Raw genomic sequence first — 14,708 nt, 5'->3', positions numbered from 1 at the left:
TGTTAAATATTTATAATAATTTATGAATTAATAAATATAAGGTAGAGGTTATCTTTGAAATTTGTCTAAATTATATCATTTATTTTTGTATTTTAAAAGTGACATTGTTATATCTTAAAATGATACTGCTTTAAGATACTGCTATATCCTCTAAACTTATTTTTTGAGACATCTAGACGTTTGTATTATCTAAGTACCCGAATGCTCTCAAACACACTTAAGTAAAATATTCAAGCAATCAGAAATTCTTGAAGTATTATTGTACATTTACTAAAGAGTCACCAGATAAAAAAAAAAAAATTCTTTTAAGTCTACTACAACAAATTCGATGAAAAGTCCTTCCAGATAGGCCTGCTTAGGGCGTGAATATACTTTCATATGGCAGATGTTGGGCTTTACCTTGACTTGTCAAAGGTGAGTGGATGTGAAGGCCAGAGCTTTATCAAGGATCTCTTCTCCATCTGCCTTGAGAAATGACGCCTCATACAAAGTCAGCATGCATGCTAGACACTTCATTGACATATTGTGATCTCTTCATTCATGTCTCGTTTCTCGTCCATGAACTTGCTAAATTATTATATGACCTTGTGCTCCAGACATGCCACCTTAATGAACTTGCTAATTAATTATGGTGAGAAGATGAGGTGGCAACGACGAGAAAACAAGGTTGTAGTAGTGAGAAACGACGAGGTTGTAGTGGAGAAAAGAGGCGAGGCAGCGAAGGCAAAGAATGGTAATGAAAGGGTCGGCGGCAGTTGCAGCAGCGAGGATGTGGCGACCACAGCGAGAGGAAGGGGAGAGAGAAAGGAGAGGTTGCTGGGGAGAAAAAAATAACAAAATAGTCATTGAGAGAGGAGAGAAAGGAACAAAATAATCCTTCAAAGTACCTGTAAAAACTCTATTTGTATAAATAACGTATTGTGATCTCTTCATTCATGTCTCGTTTCTAGTCCATGAGCTTGCTAAATTATTATATGACCTTGTGCTCCAGACATGCCACCTTAATGACCTATATGGTGAAGTGTTGATTAATTACCACAAGAGATTCGATATCCTTCCTGTCTTAGGAGACGGAACCGGAGAGCAACACCATACGGATCATTGTCCTTGTCATCCCATTCACCATATATTTTCTTCAACTCATGTTCCATCTCTTTCTCAAAATGGTAAGACATGCCCAACCGTTGCGCTGTATCAATCAAGTTTCGCTTTTGTACAGGTTTGTCACCCTCCTCGCTTCTTCTTTTAGTCCTATGAAGTGTTATTGCATGGTGGTGTCGATTTTCTAGTCCACATTAAGTAATATTAACCAAGGTGTATTCTTCAGCTGAGGAACTAGCTAGCAAGATATATATATATATATATATGTATGTACGTATAATTAACACTTCCCTCAGTCTTTTGCTTTGTTTGGTTGTTTCATTTTCTTTATTAATGACAGTCGACAATTAAACAAAAATAAAAAGGAAAGAAAAGCAACACATACGGCTATACTGTATTTGCTATGGCAATGGCATTTAATAATTAGTTTTCAATAAGTAAATTACTCCCTTATGTCCTCAATTATACCATTGGGTTTCTCAGACATTGCAAGAAACGGTCTCCCCCAATGCTAGGAGGAAAAAGTTTGCTACTTCACGGGGAAACTCTGGCACGTTAGTTCTTGAAGTATCAACAGCCGAAACATGAGCACTAATCTTTTGATGACTGTAGATACAAGACTCTTGAACAAAAAGCATACATATATAGTAGTGGTGGAAGTGTGGTTGATCAATAACTTATTTCTGTTAGTATTATATGGGGAGAAGGGACTTAATTTATTGGACAGGTGTTGTTTATAGGTGATGATCCTCGGGAGGATGATCATCAAATATGTCGACTGTTGAGCGTCCAAACTCTTGTATAATCTCCAACTATTAAATTAATAATCAGAAAGAAGTTAAAAAGGGACTTTTAGTAGTCTCTAAAGATAAATGTGTTTACGTATGTTGTTTTTGTTTCCCAAAGAGGCCCAAGGCTATGACGAAATATTCGAGTTTATCTTCATAGGCTTCAGCCCGAGATTGAAGTACCGTCCAAAATACCACCCATTGGCAGCCCATTAAAAGTCGGGCCATAAGCCCTTAATTAGGCCTTTGGAGGAGAAATGGGCTGAGCCCATTTGCTCAAGGCTTAAGGAAGCCCAAGCCGAGCCCAAGCCCAAGCCAAATGGCCCTTTGCAACCATGCCCTAGTACCACCATATAAAAGGCATCTTTTCTGCCTTCTTTGCCCTCATTTGACGGCCTCTCTCTCTCCCTCTTCCTCTCTTTGCTCTCCCGATCCTTTCCTTCGATGGCTGAGATCCGTAAGCTGATTCTTTCCTTCTTCGGTCAGATCTCATCTTCTTGGAGTGATCTTCCTTTCCTTTGGGAAGCCCATGGTCGGTCGGTGAGTAGCCTCTATTTACTTAGCGCGATAGATCCATTTGAGGTAAGCTCTCGAGTACTGTTCTTCGTCTCACATCTCTGTGATCGTTCTTGTTCCTTGGTGGATCTTGTGGTGAATGTTACCTGTGTGGTTTTGGAAGAAGATTGGTGGTCTGGCCGAGAGGGTTTAGGGCTCCGATTTGGGGGTCTTGTGTGGCTTGTCCCTTGTGAGCTTCCGTGAGGCTTGGTGTCCCTATTTTGGTGTTACTTGGGTGGTATAATCTGGACTGACCCAGATCTGAGCCTTGACAAGTTATTTACAGGGAGTTTCTCTTGCTCTATCGTGTTCTTGGCTGGTTTGTTCGATATCTATTTGATTTGATTATATATTGCTCTAACCTCTTTTCTGTTTTGAATTAGTTGTCTTCCGCAACAACGTATTAGAGTTTTATTTTTTTATATAGGTCAAGTGCATAATGGCTAAGCAAGATCTTTAGCCCAATCGAGCTTCTCGAATTCTAGCCATGCCCAAAAGATCCCGCCTAGAAATTTTAGGCAGGATACAGTTTTTATCGATATGATAAATACACTATGTGATACAATTTTTATTAAATTAAACCAATTTTTATTTTGCTTGCCTGCTCTTATCATTTCTAGGGGCCTTAAGCATAGCCCTCAGGGGCATATACCTTGAGCCAGCAGCACTGGTTGCGAACCGAAAATATGTGATGTGATTTTTTATATTCCTAATGCATAATTAAATATGAAATGTGCCAAGTGTTCAAATAGGATTTCCAAATCATGTCTTTTGAAATTTATAATTTCAAATATTCACGGTCTAAATTTTTTCATTTGAATTCTTATATTTAAAATTCAATTGTTTGTACGTACCAAAAGAAATATAATTATTTGACAAATATAATAAATAAAAAAAATCAAATACCAGCTAACAGCAGCTGAGTTTACCATCAAATTAAAGCTAACCCACCACCACTGCAACCATATTAATTTGTCTTCACGAGGATTAGTTTTCATTGCTCGAGTAGGGGAACTTAATGCTACAAATAAGAGGTCATAAGGCTCCCATTCAGTCAATAATTTGGACGTGGTAATCTTGTTAGTCCCATTGTTTCTATTCCACAAGTTCGTGCCTCCATACACTGCATGACTAATTAATACACTAGTAATTTATGACGACATGCATAATGATATTGTTGCTTTATTTATTATATATATATAGAAAGAAAAACCTTATTGTAATATAGGTACCACACATTAAGCTACCGGAGTAAAAATGGGAATACATTATTAGTTGTCCCATATGGAAACAGATTAATATTACACGTTATTATTAATGCCCATTCTGCTCACATGATAGTGGGCTCGATTATAAGAGAGGTCACATAGTCTCGCAGAAGATGAGCATTTGTGTAACCATCCTCCTCTTGGTATATGAGATCCATGACTTGAGCCATGTTTAAAAATCTAGTCAGGAGAGGCATCGAAGTGAATGCATTTGGTTTGAGTAGCTCCTCATTTATGATGTTCCATGAATTGGAAACTCGTTTTCTCAATTCATCTATTGCTTCTTGTTCTGAAACCCCATGTTGGTTCACGTAACACTCCACTGCTGAGGCTACATGTTCCCTTTCCTGCTCAAATCGAAACAAGTAAAAAGCACACAAATTAATCGTTCTATAAGAAATATTGTTATTATAATTATCATTCTGGTCATCATTTACTTTGTGGCTCGTGATATCATCCATGAGCCTGCAAAGAAGTGATGATTCTGTAAGAATCAAAGGATCTTCTGACAGCCAATTGAATGCTTGCTTCGTCCCAAACTCCCCCATGCCAATCGAGCTAATTGTTGCAATCAATGGGTAGCCGCAACTCACTACTGTAACCTTCAGGTACTCTTCAACTGTGGGGACATAACTATTGTGACACCACTCCGTCTCAGCATGATAGGCACAACAAAGTTTTTTCATCTGACGAGAATACAATGGCATGTTAATTGTTAAGCCACATCTAACTATATGGTACTTGCAATCCATGTCAATATATATATTGTCAATCCAATCAACTCAAGAATATAGGTCTTAGTCTTACAGCTTCTTTTGAATAGTGTACATAGTAGGGTTTTCCTTCTTTTGTAGTCTCCTCCTCAATTTCTGTGTAAACATCTAAGATTGCTTGGTAAAATACTTTCATGTACTCTGGAAGTGATTCTAATGTACTTGTATCCCACCTCGCTGCCGTGACGTTGCTCGTCGTTTCTCTCTCCTCTCTCTCTATTTCCTCTTGCTACTGTCAACTCGTTGACCTCGTTGTTGCGTAGTGGGTCGAGGAGGCAGCAAAGGCAAGCAACGATCAATGAGTCAGCAGAAAGAAAGGAGAGAGGAGAGAGAAATAGGGTGATGGATAAGATAGGGAACCAAAATAACGTTTTCGAACTGGACTAAAGTCAATCATGGTGAACAAAATGAGTGCGATTTTGTTCACCTCTTTAATTGGTTGACCATTACTCTCAGTATGTTGAGGGTTAAAAATAACAGAACGACTGCATGAAAGATAATATTTAACTGTCGTTTTATTATTTTTTATTCTTAAAACACTGAGGGTGATGGTCACCCGTTAAAAAGGGTGAACAAAATCGCACTCAAACAAAATGGCACATGTCTAATATTTTATTATCCTTTCCCGGCTGTCCTATCTATCTATTTACCTCCAATCCAATCCCACATCATAACTCTGCCATAAATAGTTCTGATTCCTTGGTCAAGGTGAAATCGCTCACTCCGGGCGCCCCCCACACCCAGCCCGACAAGACGTGGGGGAGGTTAATCATAGTGACTCAGCCGGACGCAGTGGCTAGACTCGACCTCACCGCGTACAAGGAGTCCCCTCACTTTGGAGAGAGGTACCCCACATTGCCGCTTGCGAGACTCAATCATCGGTTTTGATCCAAAATTTATCACGAAAAATATTTTGTGCCTCCTTCTTGAGCAACTGAGCTGCCCATACGGGCAATATTTCTGATTCCTGGTCGGAGATGCCGACGGCCTAGAGTATGTCATTTTCAGGCTTTGATCAGCTGTCCAGATTCCACTACGATGTTGGCTGCATCGTCGCTGTAGGTACAGTACGAAACCATTAATTGGTTTATGTATTATTAAGATATTTCATTTAACTTCATTTTTTATTTATACCCGTGCCTTAAACGTGGTGCTTTCTTAATAGTTTATTAAGTAGTATTTATTAAAATCAACAACATAATTTTGTATTAAAATAAAATTAAAATATTTTTTAAATTAAGATATAAAATAATCAAGACAAATATAAAAAGTATTTTAAAATTTTTATTAAATATTTTAAAATACATTAGAAAACATGTAACTAATTTTTTAAGAATTAGTAAATAAGTTTAATAAATATAATAAAAAATATTTTTATCTAAAAATATTTTTATATCTAGTTTTTCTAACTTATATGTTAAGTTATCTCCAACCACGCTCCCTATTCTACTCTATATTATATTATAAATAATTCACTCCTCATTCTTTTTTTATTTCAAAAATTGTGGTTACTCCAATCACACTCAATATTCTACCCTCTATTTGTATCCCTATTTTATTTGTTTATGTCGACGTTCAATTTCAGCCGACCCCGATTTATTTTTGGGCCGCGGTGAATAAGTCCAAAGTGTCAAGAAGAAGAAAACAAAGTTCTCGAACATGAGTCGACACTAGAATTTTTTATGTGGTTCGGCCAGAACAATACCTATTTCACTACCGCACTCTGATTATTCTTTCAGAATGGCAATGTATGATTATTATTTCTATCTTTGCCCCTCATGATATCTCTGATTCTTATTTATATTGAGGTGCCTTTACAATTTAGATAACATATAGAAATACAACGATTACTAATGGGGGACAAACAGCCCTTATCGTCTACACAAAATCGGGAGTGGAATCCTCATTACGAGGGGCATGGGCTGTTGCAGAAAAAGTGAATAGTCCCTACCTCTGACTCTTCGGTAGTTTTACCACTTATGCGACCTAGCGGTTTTAGGCCAGCGACCTGAGCGATCAAGCGAACTGAGGGTTTTGCTACTAGCTCGTCAGTCGATCGTTAAGAGCTTGCTATAGGTTTTACTGGGAGCTCGCGGAATGCTTACTTTATGAGTTTTGGATTTCAGTGGTTTATGAGCTCTCTTTGACAAGGTCGCCTGGACTTTCTAGGTTCTTGGTAATTGGGTCGGCCCATTGGACTGAGCCTGGCCCACAAGGAGCGATGCAGGAATAACGTATAACAGTTTATTAATAAATTTTAATTCTATTTATTTTATTTTACTTATAATTTTTATTATTATAAAAAATTATTATCTATTTTATAATTTAACAATAAATATTATAGTATTAAAATTTAATAATATTTAATTATTTAACAAAATTATTTAAAATAATCTTACTGCGTAACTTTGATAACCATTTTTAGAACCCGATCGGAAGCATCAAATTAAAAAAAATTAAAAAATACGATATAAATTTTATGTGATTTGGTTCTGTAATGAGATAATTCACTAATATGTAATTTTGTATAAAAAAAACTATAAATATATTTAACAAAGTTATCTCTAATTTAAATAACTTATCACACTTTGTTTGGGAATAATATAATTGTGAAATTATCTTTGAACATTTAATACATAAAATAATCAAATATATACATACACAAAATTAATAATGAAATATATATACACAAAATCAATAATCAAATACATAAATCAATAATCAAACACACGCATACACAAAATCAATAATCAAATACACAGATCAATAATTAAATACACAATATCACTCATTAAATACACGTTAATAAAAAAATCTCAAAATTAATAATCACAAACCCTGATCGTGCTGCGTTTGTTCCCATCATTGTTATCGCCAAACAATCTAGCTAGCTGATGGTTTTGCTGGCCATCACCACTGTCACATCTGCTAGTCATCATCGTAGCCTGGTTGTGCTGGTTGCCGCTGCTACCATGTCTATTGGTTGTCTTCTCTAGCCGATTTTCCCTTCCTGACGATCGCTTAGACCTTTGATATGTGGATATATGTTACATGACGGTCCTTTTCTAATGACAAATCAACTTGCACTAACGTTGAGATAGTCGTTGTGGGGAAAAGATAGCAAGGGTGACTTGGCCAAGATGGATCACCAAATCAACAATCGAATATTGGGATTTGTCAAAACTTTGACGAGTGGATTTGGCAATAGCAGGCAACATAAATAAAAATATATAGTATTTCAATCAAACTTTATAAAATATATATATGTGTGTGTAATAATAATATATAATATTGGGGTTTGCCAAAACTTTATAATATATATATATGTGTGTGTGTGTGTGTAATAATAATATGTAAGTGAATATACAAACACATATATGGTTTTTTGGCATTACAAATATATATTTTTGACTTATTTCAATCAGTCAACATAATTCAAACAAATTTGCAGCACAGCAGCAACAAATAAAGAAAAATATATATTCATAAAGTTTATACCTGATTATAAATAAAAATATATATATTCATATAGTTTATACCTGATTATAAATAAAAATTGTTGTTTTTTGTTTCCCAAAGAGGTCCAAGGCTATGACGAAATATTCGGGTTTATCTTCATAGGCTTCGGCCCGGGATTGAAGTACCGTCCAAAATACCACCCATTGGCAGCCCATTAAAAGTCGAGCCATAAGTCCTTAATTAGGCCTTTGGAGGAGAAATGGGCTGAGCCCATTTGCTCAAGACTTAAGGAAGCCCAAGCCGAGCCCAAGCCCAAGCCAAATGGCCCTTTGCAACCGTGCCCTAGTACCACCTATAAAAGGCATCTTTTCTGCCTTCTTTGCCCTCATTTGACGGCCTCTCTCTCTCTCTCTCTCTTCCTCTCTTTGCTCTCCCGATCTTTTCCTTCGATGGCTGAGATCCGTAAGCTGGTTCTTTCCTTCTTCGGTCAGATCTCATCTTCTTGGAGTGATCTTCCTTTCCTTTGGGAAGCCCATGGTCGGTCGGTGAGTAGCCTCTATTTACTTGGCGCTACAGATCCGTTTGAGGTAAGCTCTCGAGTACTGTTCTTTGTCTCATATCTCTGTGATCGTTCTTGTTCCTTGGTGAATCTTGTGGTGAACGTTACCTGTGTGGTTTTGGGAAAAGATTGATGGTCTGGCCGAGAGGGTTTAGGGCTCCGATTTGGGGGTCTTGTGTGGCTTGTCCCTTGTGAGCTTCCGTGAGGCTTGGTGTCCCTATTTTGGTGTTACCTGGGTGGTATAATCTGGATTGACCTAGATCTGAGCCTTGACAAGTTATTTATAGGGAGTTTCTCTTGCTCTATCGTGTTCTTGGCTGGTTTGTTCGATATCTATTTGATTTGATTATATATTGCTCTAACCTCTTTTCTGTTTTGGATTAGTTGTCTTCCGCAACAAATGGTATCAGAGCCTTGTGTGGATCTTGGGTTGTGCAAAATCAAACCCTAATCGAAAAAGCCCTCTGGTTTCTTCGATCGATTTTTTCACGGTAAGTGGTTCTAGGGTTTACTTGAAACCCGAATCGGTTAACTCCTATTGCTTTGTGCAGTGAATGATTCGGGGTAAACCAACCCCAGATCCGTGATCATCAGTCCGAGTAGCTTCGCCCTGACCGGCGCGTGCCAGTCTACACTCCGGCTGGTAACGGCGCGTGTAGTGACAGACTTTGGCGCGTGAAGGTTGGCAGGCTCGAGAGATCCGACCCGATTCCATTCTAGATCTCTCTTTTGAGATCTAGCTCGGTAAATTTTGTATCAGCTTTAGTTATTTGTTCTGCTGTTACTGTTCTCAATTTTTTTTTTGCCGATACATTCCTAGTGCATTCTGATAATTTACTGTGTGTGATATCAGTTATTCTTGGCTGTGTGCAAATCTATAATACTGATTACTTTGTAAATCAGTCTTCACTACTCTGTTTAGTCTTGATCAGTTCTGTTTTATTAACCTCTTGAGAATTTGCTGCCTGAATTAATTTAAAACTGTGTGTTTGTATTAAATTTAATTAGGCTGCATATTTTGTGTGAAATTCATATACTTAGTGAGTATGACTACACATTTTGAACTAGGGGTTTTCAATGGGAAGGGGGACTTTTCTATTTGGCAACAAAAAATGAAGGGAATTTTAGTACAACAAAAGGTATCTAAGGCCATAGATGGTAAATACCCTGAAGGTACTAAAGAAGAACAAAAACTAGAAGCTGATGAATTGGCATACACTTCAATAATCTTACACCTCTCTGATTTAGTGTTAAGAAAGGTAGGAAAACTTAACACAACTAAAGAGCTATGGGAAAAACTGGAAAAATTATATGTAAAGAAGTCTACACCAAATAAACTCTATTTGTTAGAAAAAAAATTTCAGTTTTAAGATTGACCCCTCTAAGGATCTAGATGACAATTTAGATGTCTTCAACAAATTAGTTCAAGATATCACTAATTGTGGTGAAATAGTATCTGAAGAATATAAGGCTATGATCTTATTAAATGCAATTCCAGATATCTATAAAGAAATAAAAAATGCCATTAAGTATGGTAGGGATACCTTAACACCTGAAATTATTATAGATTCTTTAAGAAGTAAAGAAATGGAACTTAAACATGAGAAAAGGCATGGTGAGGTCCATATGATGAGAGGTAGGTCCCAATTTAAAAATCAAGAGGGAGGTAGTAAGAAAAAGGGTAGAAGTAGGTCCAAATCCAAAAACCGAGGAAAGGGGAAAAGTGCTATGGGTGTGGTAAGATTGGGCACTTTATTAAAGATTGCTATGCAGAGAAAAATAAAAATAAAGAAAAAGGTAAGGATCAAGAAGAAGCTAATGTAGTAACCTCATATGATCCTAGTGAAGTCTACATGCTCTTAGATTCTGATTCCACTGAAATTAATGTTGCTGCAAAATCATACATGCATGAATGGATCTTAGATTCAGGAGCATCATTTCATGTTACATCACAAAAATATTGGTTTGAAAACTTGCATGAATCTGAAGGTGGGCATGCCATAGTATGCAGTAACTTAGCATATAAAATCATTGGGGTAGGAAACATCTCTGTTAAGTTAGACAATGGCTATGTCTTAAATTTAAAAGATGTTAGATATATACCTGAAATGGCTAGAAATTTAATTTCAGTTGGAGAATTAGAAAAGAGTGGTCTTACTGGAAAAATTGGAAATAGGGTGTTAAAAATGTTTAAAGGATCAATGGTAGTATGTAAAGGGGTAAGGAGAAATGGGATCTATGTATTAAATGCTGAGGTAATTAATAATCTAGGATCCCATATAGCATCAATCAATCCTGATGTCACTATCAAGTGGCACAACAGGTTAGCACATGTGAGTGTTAAAGGGCTTAAGTTGCTAAGTGATAAAGGTGTTTTAGGTAAGGACTTTGTGTCTGATATCCCTTTCTGTGATCATTGTGTCCTAGGAAAACATCATAGGCTATCTTTCTCCTCTAATGTTCATAGAGCCTTAGAATACATTCATTCAGATCTTTGGGGGCCAGCGTCAAAACCCACATCAGGTGGTAATTGGTATTTTTTGTCTATGATTGATGATTACTCTAGGCGAGTTTGGGTTGTTCTCTTAAAAGATAAATCAGAAACTTTTAAAAGTTTTAAAAACTGGAAAACTCAAATAGAGAATCAAACTGACAAGAAAATAAAATACCTTAGGACTGATAATGGCTTAGAATTTTGCAATTCTGATTTTGATAACCTATGCAAGGAGTATGGAATTACTAGGCATAGAACAGTCCTGACTGCTACACTACCCTGCACATTTATTTATCAAAACTACAACCAAATTCATCTAACGTCAATCCTCTTATTAAAGCAAGTGTAGGGCGATTATACTCGCCAGTGTGCGAGTGTGCGTGTAGTACAATTTTAAATTTATATTTCGGTGAGTCCGAGTCGATTCACAAGGAGATTATTTATGGATGAAAATGAAGATCACACGATATTTGATTTTAGGAGGTAATTAAGATGATCTAAAGACAATAATTAAAGCTAAACTAATACTGAATTTAAGTAGCTTGGGTCAAGATAATTTCAGTGTCAAAACCAATTAATTCCCAATTTGATAGAAAAGATCAGCAATATTCATCTGAATTAAGTTTTACAGCTCTGTTAGTAAATTTAGTTCAAGATAATGATAATTCTTGTTTAAGCAATATCCATACATGGCATGGAAATTCTAAGTTAAGCAATTACCATAAATTGAACTATATTCCATAGACAGAATTTATAGATATAGATTAATCATTTAGGCTTGGGTATGAAAACATTTCCAGATCTAGCAATCTCCATACGTGGCATGAAAATTCTAAGTTAGGCTTATGCTCTAATCCAAACTTAAAGATACACTATACGCACACTGCTCAAATTGAATCAGATTAATATTACATATTTTAAGCGCAGCTTTCTTTAGGAATCATTGGCGTTGGACACTGTCCTTGCCTTAACCCAAGAATGGATTTAGCTACTCATCTTCATTTTAAAATAAATTGGCAGGAATTTAAATAACGAGAATTAAAAGACAGTATTTAAAAGACTATTTTTTAACCGACCATATAGGCGGTATATAATGAAAAGACAATAATTGAAAGACTATTTTTTAACCGACCATATAGGCGGTATGTAATTGAAAGATAATAATTGAAAGACTATTTTGAACCGACCATATAGGCGGTATGTAATTGAAAGACAATAATTGAAAGACTATTTTGAACCGACCATATAGGCGGTATATAATAAAAAGACAATATGAATAACATAATACAACTATATGGAAACAAAGGTTAAAGATTTAAGAGAAAAATTCTAAGAACAAAACTATATAGAAACTAAAGTTAAAAATTTAAGAGAGAAATCTAAAGATCAAAATTATACTTTCATTATAAGAAAATCCAATCCTTACAAATGCACCCTAAGTGCTCTATTTATAGGCTAGAAAATGTAATGGAAACTATTCAATTATATAATTTAATAATACAAAATATCTAATTAATGATGTAAGCGATGATGTAATTCCAACTCATGATGTAAGCGATGATGTCACTACAACCCATGATGTAAGCGATGATGTCACTCCAACCCATGATGTAAGCGATGATGTCATCAATTTGTGAGACTTGGGCTTTTCATATTTTTGGGCTTGAGCCTTGCTTGTGTTGGGCTTGGGCTTGAACCTTCCTTGTGTTGGGCTTGGGCTTGGGCCTTCCTTGTGTTGGGCTTGGGCTTGGGCCTTACTTGTGTTGGGCTTGGGCCTGGGCTTTCCATATTTTTATATTATTATATTATTATATATATTACATTTATTTTTTTTATATTTTATATATTTTATATATATTTTTATATTAATATTTTAAACATGCACAAAATCACAAAATGCATAATAATATTCAATTTAAACTATTTTAAGATCAAAATAAGGGTGAAATTATAATAAAATTTTTACAAAATTGATCACTAATCACACCCCCCAACTTAAACATTGCTAGTCCCATAGCAATTAAACTTTACACTGGCCAGATTTATTCACAATAATCACATGAATATAAAAATTTCAAATTCAAAACGGAAATACATAGAACAGAACAAGCCATCTGTCATACAGTCGAATATTCTAAATTAGATTTCGGTCAAAGGTTATACAATCTTAGGAATGGCAATTAGGATGATCATTATTCTACCTTATTCCCTCGAAGTTTCGACTTCAAACCTTACTATGGATTTTTCCTCAAATAAAAAAAAATTATTCCTCGGGTGTACACACAAGGGAGCCACCGTTTTAAGAGTAAATGTAAAACAAGTTCAAACTCGGTGTCGTCCCAAATACAAAGAACGTATTTTCATGAAAGAATAGGGAATTTAACATAGCTTCATGACTGGAATAATGCCATAGATAAATAACTTCTGAATTTAAACAGAATTCTTTACTCTGAACTCGAATTCTAAGATCACATGATTTATAGCATCAAGAGGGACCGGACTGGGTTGTAATGGGGCTATGAGGTTAATACGGGTTGTCAAAAAAAAGGGTAAAGTGTGCAAATGGTGTGTCGGGATTTTTTTTTTTCTCTTTTTTTTTTTTTTGACACTAATATCAAATTGGACGTATTGTTTTCTTCAGCATTTATTTTGAAACACTCGTGCTGAAAAGCTAAGAGAACTTCCATTTTTTCTTTTTTTCCTTTTCTTTCTTTTTTTTTTTGTTTCTTTTTAATATGAAAGTACCGAGATAGACTGATTCCTAAAAACACACCAGGTTGGATAAACTTCATATGGTTCTAGGTTAGACGAGGGTAATGAAAGGAATTATGCTAAGAACAGCTCAAATGGGCTAGCAAGGGGGTTAATGTGAAGAAAGAAAAAGGTTAATAGGTTCAAATTGAAAGAAATTGATCCCCGATCATGCTTCTATAAAACGATGTTACTCAGTCAACTAATTCAGAGTTTGAAATCAGCCAAATTCATCCGCCATCATACTAGACATTCAAAGCAAATTGATGTTTTGAAGCTATTGAAAATATGAGATCAACAATAAAGCGCATTTAGAATAAGTGTTATTTCACTCAGAATTAATGATCATTAGGCTCAAACACTCACTCGGGTAATAGTCTCCACTTCTGTTAAGGGATCATGCAATGTGCTAATTACCATTGCCTTTGACTTTATGACCGATAAACCAATTTCTAATTATTGAACTTCTGATGCATGCAAATCACTTATTCTAATCCCATACATGTACGTTTTCAAATAAGAAATTAATGCATTCATGATTCATACTGCAAATTCAACTAGCTATCAGTTTATAACTCCAAAGCTTTAGGGATAACATTATTTAAAGCACACACAATTTTTTTTAATTTTTAATAGGAGTAGATAAAAGTAAATAATTCACATAAAACTACAAGCATGCAGTTACAAATTCACAATTAAACATGGACTAGATAATTCATAAATATACCTTACTCCCCCCAACTTGAATTGCAGTAATAAAATAGGGTTTGTTAGGAATACCTGTAACTCCACGAGTCTGTAAGTTTATTGTGAACTGCTAAATCTTCAACAAACAAGTGAGAATACCCTACATATATTTTTTATATTTTTTTTCTTTTTCACATCAAAATAAGAAAAATTCATGCAAGTCATATAATAAAGAGATGCGTCTCAAGAGTACAAAAAGTACTCCTTACTCAG

Source organism: Diospyros lotus, chromosome 4 (genome assembly GCF_014633365.1).
Source record: "Diospyros lotus cultivar Yz01 chromosome 4, ASM1463336v1, whole genome shotgun sequence".
NCBI lineage: Eukaryota > Viridiplantae > Streptophyta > Magnoliopsida > Ericales > Ebenaceae > Diospyros > Diospyros lotus.
Note: the sequence above shows the minus strand (reverse complement) of the source record.